The sequence below is a fragment of the Apteryx rowi genome, unplaced genomic scaffold, assembly GCF_003343035.1.
Source record: "Apteryx rowi isolate R43461 unplaced genomic scaffold, aptRow1 scaffold_89, whole genome shotgun sequence".
Taxonomy (NCBI): Eukaryota; Metazoa; Chordata; class Aves; order Apterygiformes; family Apterygidae; genus Apteryx; species Apteryx rowi.
In genome coordinates, this window is record NW_020451193.1 from 418,288 (window position 1) to 431,194 (window position 12,907).

At 38.5% G+C, this 12,907-nt stretch overlaps 1 protein-coding gene across 1 annotated transcript in view; it reads right to left on the reverse strand.

Moving 5' to 3' along the window:
- CWC22 (CWC22 spliceosome associated protein homolog) overlaps positions 1–79 on the reverse strand; it is a 39,163-nt gene extending 39,084 nt beyond the window's left edge. The window contains exon 1 of the mRNA XM_026090983.1: positions 52–79. The gene's annotated coding sequence lies outside the window, so the exon portion shown is untranslated. The remainder of the gene's footprint in view (positions 1–51) is intronic.
- Between the last annotated feature and the right edge of the window lie 12,828 nt (positions 80–12,907).

Sequence of the window (12,907 nt, forward strand, 5' to 3'; positions counted from 1 at the left end):
GGTGGGGGGGACACGAACCCCCCAACGCTCCCCCGCGCACCCCGCACCTACCGCCCTCCGCGGCACTACTGGAAACAGCGTCACTTCCGGGCGGAGCGCCGAGCACAGTGAAGCGTGATCGCCGTGGCGCGCGGGGGCAGCAGTGCACGCTGGGAACTGTAGTTCCGCGGCCGCGGCGGCCCCGGCGCCGCCATGTTGTGGCACGGCCGCGGCGGGGAGCTGCCTCAAGCTGTGCCAAGGAGTGCGTTTTTAGGAACGTTTACAGTTCTCATCTATTTTTGTTCCTTTTCAGTCTTTTATTTAAAATAAAAATGTTTGTAGAGGTCGTTGCAGAAAAAAAGACAGGAAATTAGCTGATGCAGTGAGTCTAAGTGAATCTGTGGTAGGTGTATTGCTTATTTCAACTCAGCTTGGATTTCTCTGTCATGCTGATGTTGAGAAGGAGTCTCCAGAAATCTCCATTGCTACCAAATGTACAAGGTTGCCGTCCAATATATAGGTTTTAAAAAAAGTTTTTTAAGGAAGAGAATCTCTCCAAAATCTTCCAGCATCTCTCTAAAATCTGAATGAATTTAGTACATCCATCCCTTGAATAAAACCTGCACTTGTAGCTTACATTTCTGTTGCTTAAATATGAGCTGCTAGTTACACATCGCCAGAATTGTGTCCAGAATTTTGATTATTACAATGGTAATAACCAATTCAATGGTAATTATACCATATTGAATGTTATAATGTCGTTAGGAGAGCTGGTAACCATTTTTAAAGGGTTTTTTGGCCTCTGAAAGGTTAAGGTAATAGAGCATCACTCATTCACACTACTGGGAAGTTGGTTCGCTATAGCTACAAGTTTGTTGGGACTGTGAAAAGTAATTAAATGCATATTGTGAGCCACATAGGCCAAAAAAAAAAAAGAGAGAAAAATGCTATGTAAGGTCTTAAAACGCTTACATTTCATTTTTAGCTTTTGTGAGATAGTGAAAATAAACTCATAGAGGACACAGTATGGATCAGGGTCAGAAAAATATTAATTCAGCAAAGAGCCAGATGGTTTCTGCAGGGACATCTGTAACTCTGAGCTGCGTGGTGGGAACCGGGGAGGTTAGAGATTTGTGACAGTACAGCTGACTCCACAGCCTGCTCGTGACGGAGAGTGCATGTCTTCATACATGCACACGTACTGAAACGGGATTTTGTTGAGCGGGGAAGGTGGCAAAGAGGTGGGAGTAATGTTGGAAAAACGCTGCTAACGATTTTCCTTTTCAAACAGAAGGAAGTAACGCATCAACAGCAGAGTAATGCTGATGACCCTTAGTATATTTATGCTTACTCACAGCCAAAAATACTGTGGTGGTGTTATCTGCTAATACATTCCCTGCATTCCTCCCACAGTTCAAATTTACTTGACTGTGTGATATTCATAGCCCAATGTACAAGATTGTTTCCTAGGAGCTGTAGGTATGCAGTATCCCTGCAACTGTTGGGGGGGGGGGGGAAGAGTGTTACTGTAGTTGTCTTGTTCCTGTTTCCCCTTTGCTTGCTGTTCAAATTGCACCTGCAATTGCACCCTTCTGTCATGGCTGTGGGAAGGTGGTTCATTCACTTCCTATTAACAAGGTAGCTGTCCAGAAGGAGGTGTCATCAATATTACTGCAGAGTCTTAGCACCCGGGGGCTGCCTAAGTGGCCAGTTCAGTGCTGGCTCTGGACCCTGAAGCTGAACTGCTCCTGGTTGTTCCTGGGATCATGTAGCCTTCTTTGCCGTGCATTTTGTAGCCCTGAAGCATTGCCTGGGTCCTGCAGGTAGGTGAACCCCTCTGAAGACGTTTTTAGTGATTGTGATTCTCAGACCTGCACATCTCCCTAAGTCCTCCCTGAATCTTGTAAAGGAAGAAGGGACTAGATAGCTGAACTGGTAATTTCAGGTGCAGGATTACTAAGAGGGAAAAGGGGGCTTAACCTCCACTTCGTTTTATGATGCTGCCAAGTCTCACACTCCAGTCAACAACAGTATGGGGAAACAGTATGTATGGGGAAAAAAATGTAGTGATGCATTATTTCCTGAAACAGTAGGAAGATGTTATTGAAATGGTGCAGAAAGCCAGCTAATTCAAGACACCATAAAATACTGAATGGACAGTGAAATCAAAATGGTGTACTAAAGAATGCAAAATGGAGATGTTTCATTAAGAAAACACCACTGAATGTTGAAATTTCTGCAACAGAAGATGCTGCAAGAAAAATACCTCTTAGAAAGCAGAAGTCTCAGTCAGTCCTTCTTTTTGAGGAAAATCCCTTCAATAGTGATTTATTAGAAATTTCCTGCTGACTCATTCTGTAATGTTTATGGTTTAGGCAACAAATTTGAAGCTCCATGCTTTTTTTGCAAAGTATACTTTTCAGTGTCTTCTTGCTACTTTCTATAAATTATTTACTCTCAGGAATCTCTAAAATGATTTGTTGTTTACAACAGATCACACATACATGCAATTGCTGGAATAGCTAACTTTTTGAATGACCTTTCAGTACATTTCTTTGCTACCTTCATTATTCAGCAGTCATATTCTTCCATTGGGGTTTGATGTATGCCTGTGTAAGTCAGTACTCTTCGTGGGAATGATGCAAGCCTTCTGATTTTGGAGGATTGAGATGTTGATTAAAAAAGATGGTTACTGAAAGGATGGGAATATTTGTTACTCTTAATAATGAAGAAACTTTAATTTGTAACTGTTAGATTTGTCATTRCTTAAATACATGCATACAGAGCACTAGATGAGAGCATTAAATATTAAATTGTGTTTATGTGTTTAACGCTTGACGTTTTATTCGTTCTTATCATTATGGAAATGCAGTATTTATTTTGTGAGAATTTTCTTGGGACAGGACTATTTGTACTAAAACAAAATGCTTTTAAATTCTACTGATAAAAGCTCATTCTCCTCATTATGTCCCATGAATTGCTTTGCAAGATCAGAACTATAACATGCTCATTATCTACTGGGAATGTTGCCTTGCTTAAAGTGAATTATGGTTCGGAGAGTCTTTAGAGTTGGGCCCTAACAATTGCGGGCCTGATATTGTAAAGCAAATAGTGTGGGCTTAGCACGATGACTCTGACTGGGGCCTTATTGCTTCATTGTTTATGGAATCTTTTGGATGTTTGACTTACACGTTTTCCAAGGGTAAAGGATATGCTTAATTATATAGCTTGCAAATATTACCATAATTATGTTTCACTTTAAGCAGGGCTTGGTTCTACCACCAGGGATTCTGTCACATCAGATGATCTCTAGTGACATAACGATGTCCTATCATATATATAAGCAGATGCTCTGAAATGTTATCATTTGGAAGAATCAGCCCCCCCCCCCCAGCATTTGCAAAACACAATAGGAATATGTAAATAAAAGTACTGATCATTTCAGAAGTAGATCAGCCACTGTATATAATAGAAATCTAGACTAGTTGTATAATTCATTGTTTCTCAAAATGTCTACTTCTTGTGKTTTTTTTTAAACTCTGTATTTGTTTTTTATGCTGCCCACCTCTCCCTGCCTCCCCTTTCTAAGCAAAGCACAGGCCAGATTGCTTCCTTCATCTTAAGAAAAGGAGTAGAAAGTGTGATGGGGAATAAGATGGCTTTAAACCATCCGTAGGGTTTTCTTACTGTAAGTGGTGGGAACCATGTGCTCAGCTGGCAAGAGCCATAGTACAGTATTGCTCTCAGCATGACATTTTCTCCCAGCCATATGCCTGAGTTGTATGTTGTACTGGGGACAAAAAGGAAGGACAGACATAAAGTTTTTCATTGTGCGGAACTCTTAATAACTCCCTGAATAGTTCTATCTTTACAGACCTTTTATGTTGCTAGAGCATAATGTAAAATCTGAACAGAGAAAGATGCTTTGACTTTCCAATTTACTTTTGAATAGCATTATTTTTCACACTTTTGAAAAGTGAAAAAATGTTGCCCTTCCTTAGCAGACTTTTCGTTAACTTGTGCAGGGTATTCAACAATAACAAAGAACTTCTAAACCGCCAAAACTTGAAGCAACAGCAGGGGGCCAAAAGGTTCTGCCTCTCCCTCTCCCAGGCATGTATTAGAAAAGTTACCCTTTATCTGTTCCTCTGTAGCTGAAGACAGAGGGAGATTGTGGCTTCCTAGGCATCACATTACAATTGAAATAAAAATAACAAAAATCTATTATAATTTTCTTCAGTAAACTAAATTCAACAGCTATAATATGCCAAATATATTACATTCAGAGTGCCATCTCTTTTCCAGGTTTTGCTGAGGTTATGAATTTCAACAGGAATCAATTTTCTCTATTAATACAACTGGGAAAATGTAGCTTTGTTAAGATACACTAAATTATATGAGCTCATTTTTTCAGGAATGGATTCCATTGTGAGATGGGAGGCAGATGGCAGGAATGAAGGTGACTTTTTCACGTGTTTGACTTTTAGGGAATGTGAACTTCGATTTTAGATGTAACGGAATACAATTTAATTATCCTGAAACCAGCACGGCAGCATCCCCTGTCTCACAGTATTGCTGAGGGAACTCTATTTTGCCAGGAGAACCCCACAGAACTGACTTAGGTCCTTATTCAAGTCCAATTTTAAATAACCTCTGCTGACATATTAGCTGACACATCTGCAATTATAGCTGGAAGTAGGAAAGTTGCACTGATACCCAAGGGACTCGGCCTGAGCACTGGCCTCAATTCCAAGACAGGTTCCAAGACATTTTGATGAAAGCATGAAACTGTAGCAAATGCTGTACCAGGCCATATATGCAGTGCTGATAATTCCTATTTCTTAATTGCCAAGATTATGAAAAACTCAGGAAATAAAATTGCAAAATTTAAGCTATGGAATAATGAATTATCAGATATCATTTCAGAGTTGAGAAACCCACCCACAGTATAGCAGTGATGCCCGTGTTAGGCCAGATTTTTAAATCTTTTGACCAGAATTGAGGAGCTTTTCAAAAATCTGATTCATAACTCATTTTCAATTCAGGATATGGAGGGAGCAAAAGAAAATCAATGTTAATGAGATGTCTCTGCCTTCATAGGTCTTGTAGGGAGAATGGAGAGGATATAAGTTTCCACCACAAGAATAAGAAGCTGTCTGCAACAGTAAGTATAACTGACAGAGAAAAAAACACACGTTAACTATACAGTCCCAATGGTTTACTGTCAGTGTTAGTTTTCCACTTTTTTATTATATTAACCAGCATTTTCTAATAAACCTGAGCTGGATCAACATGAAACTAGAATCAACAAAATGGAGGAATATATCTTTTTAATTCTTTAAAGTCAAAGAAAAAAAGCATTTTAGTTAGTTTGTGATCACACATAGTTATGTGCACTCAAAATGATTCAAGATGATTTAAAATACAGAAATAAAATGCATTCCATATTCAAGTTGTGTAATATATTTTAGGGACAAGGTGTACACTATGGCAGAAATACATTATTACAGCTGGTGAATAACGTAAGAAAATCCACAGATATTTTTTCCAGCTTTTAAGTACACAAACATTTTGTCTGAACTCTTTCTGCATTCAGTCTAACTTACTAAAACAAATACTGTGGGAATATTGGTAGGATTTCATAAATGATATCCTTAGTGACAGATTTAAACCACTTACTGGTTACAGGGATACATTGTCTGTAATCAATATGCTATGTTAATACATTGTGATTTCCCATATTAGGCCCGCATCTTATATAGTGTTTTTCTACATGACATCTCATATCCCTTTCATGTTGAGTGGTGTCTCCCACTAAACTGGAAAAGCAATGACCTCTAATCCATTTTTTTAATAATGTGGTTGACATCCTGACAGAGAGATGTCTCCCCTTTGCTGTTACATAGGTTACATTGGACGATCATAATATTATTTTACTAGATAGAGCAGTTAGTCATGTGGAAGAGTAAAAGTGTATACTTTTCAGCAACCTTAATAAGGTATTTTTCTTTTCAAAAGTCTGATCCACTAACCTTGTTCTTCATTCCCCCTCTCCATCTGTTATTCTGCATATATTTTTCTGCTATGTAAATGCCCTCTTTTCCTCCCTCCTTCTTACCTGTCACTTGCTTTCCTGCTGCATGACTCTTGTCATACCGCCTGCTTGACTTTGCTTCTTTTCTGGCAAACTTTCAGTTAAAAACAGCTTCTAAGCAGATCTAGTTTCTCCTCTCTGTGAAGGTGTGATTCCTGGGGTCATAGGTCATTTTGCACCACTTATACTGGTTTCTGAGGAATACTGGTTATTGCCTGACATGAGAGATTACAGCCTGTGGGTCTGATAGAAGGACTCTCTAGATCCTTAATCCGCCTTTACAACATGGAATAAAATGTATGTCCCAACTCTCTAGATTTTTTCCAAATCCTGCAAAAAGAAAGAAAAAAAATTCCAATTTACCACTCGTAAAAGAACTTTACTCTCACATTGTATTTACCAGGTTATCTGGAGTTATTTCTCTTTTCAGGTAAGATATTAAGTAGGTAAAAGATTAGGTAAAATATTAATTTTATGTCATGTATAGTGACATCATGTTTCAATAATGGATGCAGCTGATGAAGCAATAATACATTTTTAAGATTATTGTAAGATATATTGTAAGACAGTCAGGATCCTTTGTGGCTACTTCAACTTCTTGGCTAACTTGAAAAGTCAATCATTTGGTTTCTACACCCCACCCCAAGAGTCCCATAAGCAGTCTTAGCTCCATTTCTCTACTTTCATTGTTGGAACAACGTAAAGCTCTGAGCACTGCTTTCTCTTTAGGTATGGCTTGCAGTTTTTGTAGCTACTCTTTCCTTTAACTGCTTTTTGTAGGCAGAAATAAAGGACATAAGACAAAGAATTCTACATGCTTCTCTGGTTTTGTTCAAACAGGAATATAGCTTCCTACCTTGGGAAGGCTCGTTCTATAAAAGACTTGCCTTTTTTTCCCTCTTCTGTGTTCTTCAGTTACATATGCCTGTGTTCCTTAATGATATCACAGTCCTGGCCCTAGGAATGGAATAGCTTTTTTTCCTCCCCCAGACCATATAATTTCTGTTCAGGACTCCCATGTTGTTTTTCCAGTTTTTCAGATGACTTGCTGTGATACGTTGGGCTAATTCTTAATCTCCGGCTATTCAAATAACCCTTTTGTAGAATGATGCACTATTAGAAAATACAACATCCTAGTGTGTTGCGATCTAGTTTATGTTTGATTACACTATTTTTCTTTCGTGGATACAATGAATGAATGCAATGTGATTAATATTTTGTTTTTACCTTTTAAAAAATATTTTCTTGTGTGTTATGACAGTTTTAAAACTGTCAAATGAATTTATTAAAACTTTCTCAAAGTTGGAAGATTCTACAATGTAAAGAAACTTTTTTCCTCCAGGTCCTTAAATGAGCTTATTTATTCTCTACTCAGCATTATAATACTTCTGTTTTGTCACATCCTGTAGCAGTGCTTTATCACTGTTGACATGTTACACGGCTTTCACAGCAACAGATAATACAGGCTTGACTCCTCGTTGTTCAACGCGTAGACTCATGTGGTAGCGAGTAGAGGACATTTGTGATTTGAGACTTTGACAGACTAACTGGTGAATCTTCTTGCAACAGTTTAAGACTTAACTGCTAAGACTAAAACTCTGCCATGCTCTTCTTTCAAAGATTATGTTCCCATAGAAAAGTCACAGAAATGGAGTATCCGCCCATGCCTGAGGTGATTCAGCATGCAATGCAGCATTTTACCTCAAAAGCATCTTGGTTAAAACTAAGATAGTTTTTGCTCTTGAGCACTTGGAAGCGTTTACAAAGGAAACCCGAGAACAGCGACCTGTTCTCAAACTTTTCCAAAGGCCAGTAGTGCTATCTTTAAATTGTGCACCACAGCAGAAGTAAATATTCTGCACTCCTGGGCTAAACAGCAATCTTTATGGGGGGTACACTTCACTTACAAAGTCATAAAACTGTACTTTCTCACCAAGTTTGCAATACTAAGAAGAATAATCAATAAAGCAAGAAAACCCTAATCAAAACAACACAGGGATTGGATAAGTTTAATAATAGTAACAGAAAAAAATACATAAATATTTTTCTACTTACAGCTAAGTTTTAACTACAGAATTCAGATTCTTTGGCTTTCAAAGTGGTTTGCCAATGTGGTACTTACACAAGAGACTGAAAACAGCATGTTACCTGGATGATTATACAAATTCTGACGATTCAAGTTGTTAAATGCTTTTAGTAGATATTCCATGAACCCACTGCAAATACAACCATCACCTGCTGACAGAGACTAGTACCTGTGAACTCTCTATGGTTTCCCATTCTGCTGCAAAAGTAATCTTTTTCCTGGCTCATACTGTGCAAACAGGTGTCATCAAATAAAAAGGCATATGGCATCAATGCGGCAGCACCATCTCACAAGAAGGACTACCCATGGCTGAATGGCACATATAACATCATGCGTGCTGTCCGTCTAAACGTGTCGTGAGAGAGCAGATGCAGAGAACTGGGTATTCTTGTCAGAGATAGTCTGAGAAGAAGAAAAGGAAGTAAGTTTTTTGCATTGCTTCTAGATCCTCCCATAAATTAACATATTCAGGTTTTTCTGTTCATTGAATAAGAAATTGAAATGACACTAATTCTAAACAAGAGGCAGTGAAATTAGGTTTTCCCTTTTTCCTTTCTTAAACTAATGCCTTTACTATTGAATTACAGTGAAGCTCCCTTCTGCTCATTCTTTTTCTGGCTTGCTCATCCTGCAGTCCTTTTCCGCACTGTGTCACCCTTGCATTTTATTCTTCATCAGCATGAGAGGAGAGTACCTTCAGTTTTTTAGTGGGTCTACTCCTGTGGTCAGGGGACATGCCTTAAGAGATGTAGGTTTCAGTTCTGTGAGAATGAAAACACATGCCCTGGGTTTTCACTTCCCAACTGACTGCTTTAAGCACTAGATAGCATGCAGTATTGAATACCATACTAGAATTTCTAAAAAGGTTGAGTCCTGCTTAGTTATGACTCTACACTCAGGATCCCAAATGTGCAGAGTCTGAAGTACAGCCAGGACTCCAGTTTCTGACTTCTAGAAAGGAGTAGGAGTTCAGGCACATCCTCTTGCTTGGTGTTTCTTCCACAGCTTCTTGCTCAGCATGGGGGTCTTCTAAATTGCCTGGAAAGCACTCGGTTCTCTGTTAGGCAGTGGTGGTGAAGGAAGCTATGTACCTGCCTGTGGCAATCCTAATCACCCTGTTGGAGCCATGCAGCTGCACRTGTGAGTTTGTGCATGTAAGAGATGGTTAGGATCTCTTATCTCTATCTCAGTCTAAAGTAAATTCTTATATTTGAAGTGGAGCATGATTATGCAGTCTGCAAAAAAAAAAACAAAAAAAAAMCTGAGGAAGTTTATATTCAGTCCTACACAGCATGCACGTGTACATGTGTGCACAAATAACCTCAGTGACTTCATGGAACCACCTGCATGTGAGAGTAGCCAACCCTAGGTAAACAGTACATTCACCCAGTGGAACCACTGATGGCATTTGCACGTGAAGTGGCAGGGTGCTTAACTGGCTTTTCTTGCTAGAGGCAAAGGAAAACCCAAACTGTCACATAACAGGAACTATTGTCCTGGTCTTCCTTGGTAAAGAATTTATGCCACAGCTTTCCATTTTCTTTATTTATATACACATGTACAAGACCAGAAAGGTGTCTGCTTGAAACATAACTTAATGACAACATATACCTTTTATCCTGCCAGCTCCGTTAATGATTTTTTCTGAAGTGCAACTCTGTGGAATACCATAGCTTGACCCCCAGTTCCAGTAAAATGCATAAAAGCAAGCGTAACTCACAAACATTATTAAACAAACACACACTAGAAGAAACTGCATGGGAGTGCTCCAACTAAAACTCTTTGGAGATTACTTTTGTAAGGGTTTATATACATTTTTGAGTTATCTGAGGGTGTCTCTACTGCATAATGTAAGTGTAGTGGAGATATTCAAGCTAAAATTAACTCTAAATGAGCTAATTCTGGTACCAGAAGCCATATAGCCATGGTGAGTAGAAATCTGCTCAGATTGCTTAATCAGAATAAGTTAGTATAGTGCTATGGATGGATGGGCTAACATGATCATAATGCTTCTGATATCTCACATCAAGTAGCTTTAAGTGTATTTGAGACAACAATATCAACACAGAATGCCTCATTTTTTAAAACAAGCACAATAATCGATCAGACCTAGAATACAATAACACCTAGTACACATTAAATTAAATCAACATGAGAAGTTGTGCCTTCAGGTAAGGCAAATCTAAAATATAATTTTCTGAAAATGCTGAAACCAGTGACAATTCAACTGAGACTAACAGCAATTAACCCAAATCTTTGAAACTTGCACAAAGGGAGAAAGGATAATGTGGCTAACAAATTCGAATTCAGCAGCTTAATGCTGTGCATGAATACTCCATTAGTAAGCCACAGGAAACATAGTTTTAGTTTAGTTTTAGTCATGTTGTTTTCCCATGGCAGTTTTTGTCATTGTACTTGAAATGATACAAGTAAAAAATCATCTACATACTGCGCTCCCTGAACTGGTTCCTCAGCTGGGGTAAACAGCTGTAGCTCCATCACCTCCCATCCTTTACCAATGAGCAGTAAGGGCTTGCATCTAGAAGCTCACTGGAAGTAACTAATACCACTGGAAAAGCAACTCCAATCATTACTCTGGTAGCTGATTCTTAGTACAAACACCATTTACAGCTAATACTGCTTCATTAATCAATCACAGAATAATGAATTAAGACTGTTTTCCCTACCTGCTTCATAAGGAATGAGGTATTTATACCCAACTAATTCCCATTAAAGTTAATCACTGTGACCTTTAGTGTGCTGTAGAATTACAAATTTTATGCAAGGCTCAAACTATATTTCCAGATAATTGTTACTATGCTCCAGTTGTAGCATATTACCCCCACACCTCGGCTGACACAAGAAATCATGTCCTCAGCAGCTTCAGGACAAGCTCAGATAGTTTAGCTGAGCCCAGCCAGTGAGTGTGGTTTGACCACACCAAGCAGAACTTGCTCTGAAGCAGACTTGGGTGGGCCTTGCAACCCCTTCTGCCAGCTTTTCTGTGGCAGCAGTAATTGCTGCTACAGGGTGTTAAGAAGCAACATGAAGAAGGAAGCTCTTATATCACTTACATACAGCTGCTTCATGGAGATCTGATATCTATGCTCTGAAGTCTACCACTGTTACTTTTTCGTAAATGTTAGAAGAACATGGATCTACAAAATTTACTGAGTAATACCTCATTTTAGTACTGCAAATGGGTGACATTTGCAAGACTCCATCACAAATCTTATTTCTTTCAAGAAAGTCAGCAGCCTCCGAGCACATTTTGAAGCCCTATTAAAGCAAGGCRGCCCCCCAGAGCTTGGTGGGCAGGGGTGACCATATTTAGAGCTTCCACACAATTCCAGTGTGTGTAAACACATCCCATATGCTTTCTATTATTTTTAATTACAGTCTCTCAGCTGCTTCTGGTAGTAGTCAAAATCTGCTCAGCTCCTGTTTAAAGCAGGTTACTATTCCATATGCTGAGAGWTTCTTTCTTTTAATTTTGTGACATTGCCATTCTCCTACTAGTTTCTGGGTCTGTAAACAATTCCTGTCCTTTCAAGCACCTTCTACCTTTAAAGTAGTATCTTAAACATCTTATTTGGAAAAGGAGGACACAGGAAATGCATATTTGCATAACATATATTCTCCTTCTTCTTACTCTCAGTTCTTGCTCATTCATGTTGTCATTAATTGTGTTGTTTTTTTTTTTTTAAGTCATTCCTGCCTAGTGGTGTTGACTGAAACCAGAAGTAGTGCTCTAGGTAAAGATCACTCAGGTTTGTGTGAAATAGTGTTTTCATTTCCTTAGTTTCACTTCCCACTTACACACTTCAGAAGAACGCTGGCTCTTTTCTACAGTAATGAGAGTTCATCAAACCAAGGTATCACTCTACAACCAAACTCCCTGAAGACAAAATCAATCTGTATGAATTTTTGAGCTATACAGTGAATTGAACTGTGCAATCATTTGGCAGTTTTAGCTTATTTAGCAATTCTTCTCTTTTCAGTTATGTTTTTTTTTTCCTTTGTCCTGATTTTTTTAAAACTCTGTAAAGTTATTTTTATATCTCCTGGCCTTAAGGAAAAATCTCAGCTGTTTTCCAGAGCTGAGACAGCAGAGCCCCCTCGTGGGGACATGATGTTTAGTAACAGAAAGCGGTTTTGTGCCCAGAAAAATATGCAATAGGGTATATAGAATGCCCTTTTTTTTGGCCTGCCTTAAACAGATGATTGTATTACATTACTGTGCTGGTGATTTGGATTTTTATGTTCACATTCTTTGATGATGTAGCAATGCTGACAAAACTTCTGTGGTGTAATCATTCTCTTACTTAACTCTTGATATATAATTTTACTCAACTTTTACTCTTTAAATAGAAAGGGAACATGACTGTTAAGATATCAGAAATAAAAATATTCCATTCGTACTGGAAATTCCACCTAAATTTTGTCCTGTATTAAGGACCAATGAATCCATGAGTACAGTACATGCTTCTAGAAATTTGGCTAGATAGCTAGACCCTTCTTCAACTTTGATTTTTTTTATGATAGAAATGGAAAATAAATGTCTTTCCCGTATTTTATTTTTCACAACAGTTATCCTAAAAGAACAGTCCCCCTTCTATCACTTCCCTGCTGTATCTTATCTATTTTATCAAGCAGAAACAGCCACTCAAGTCTCAACTGAAATATGAGTTAGCACAACTATTTCTCAGCTACTGAACTGGTATTTGAATGTTGTGTTCATCTTTCAT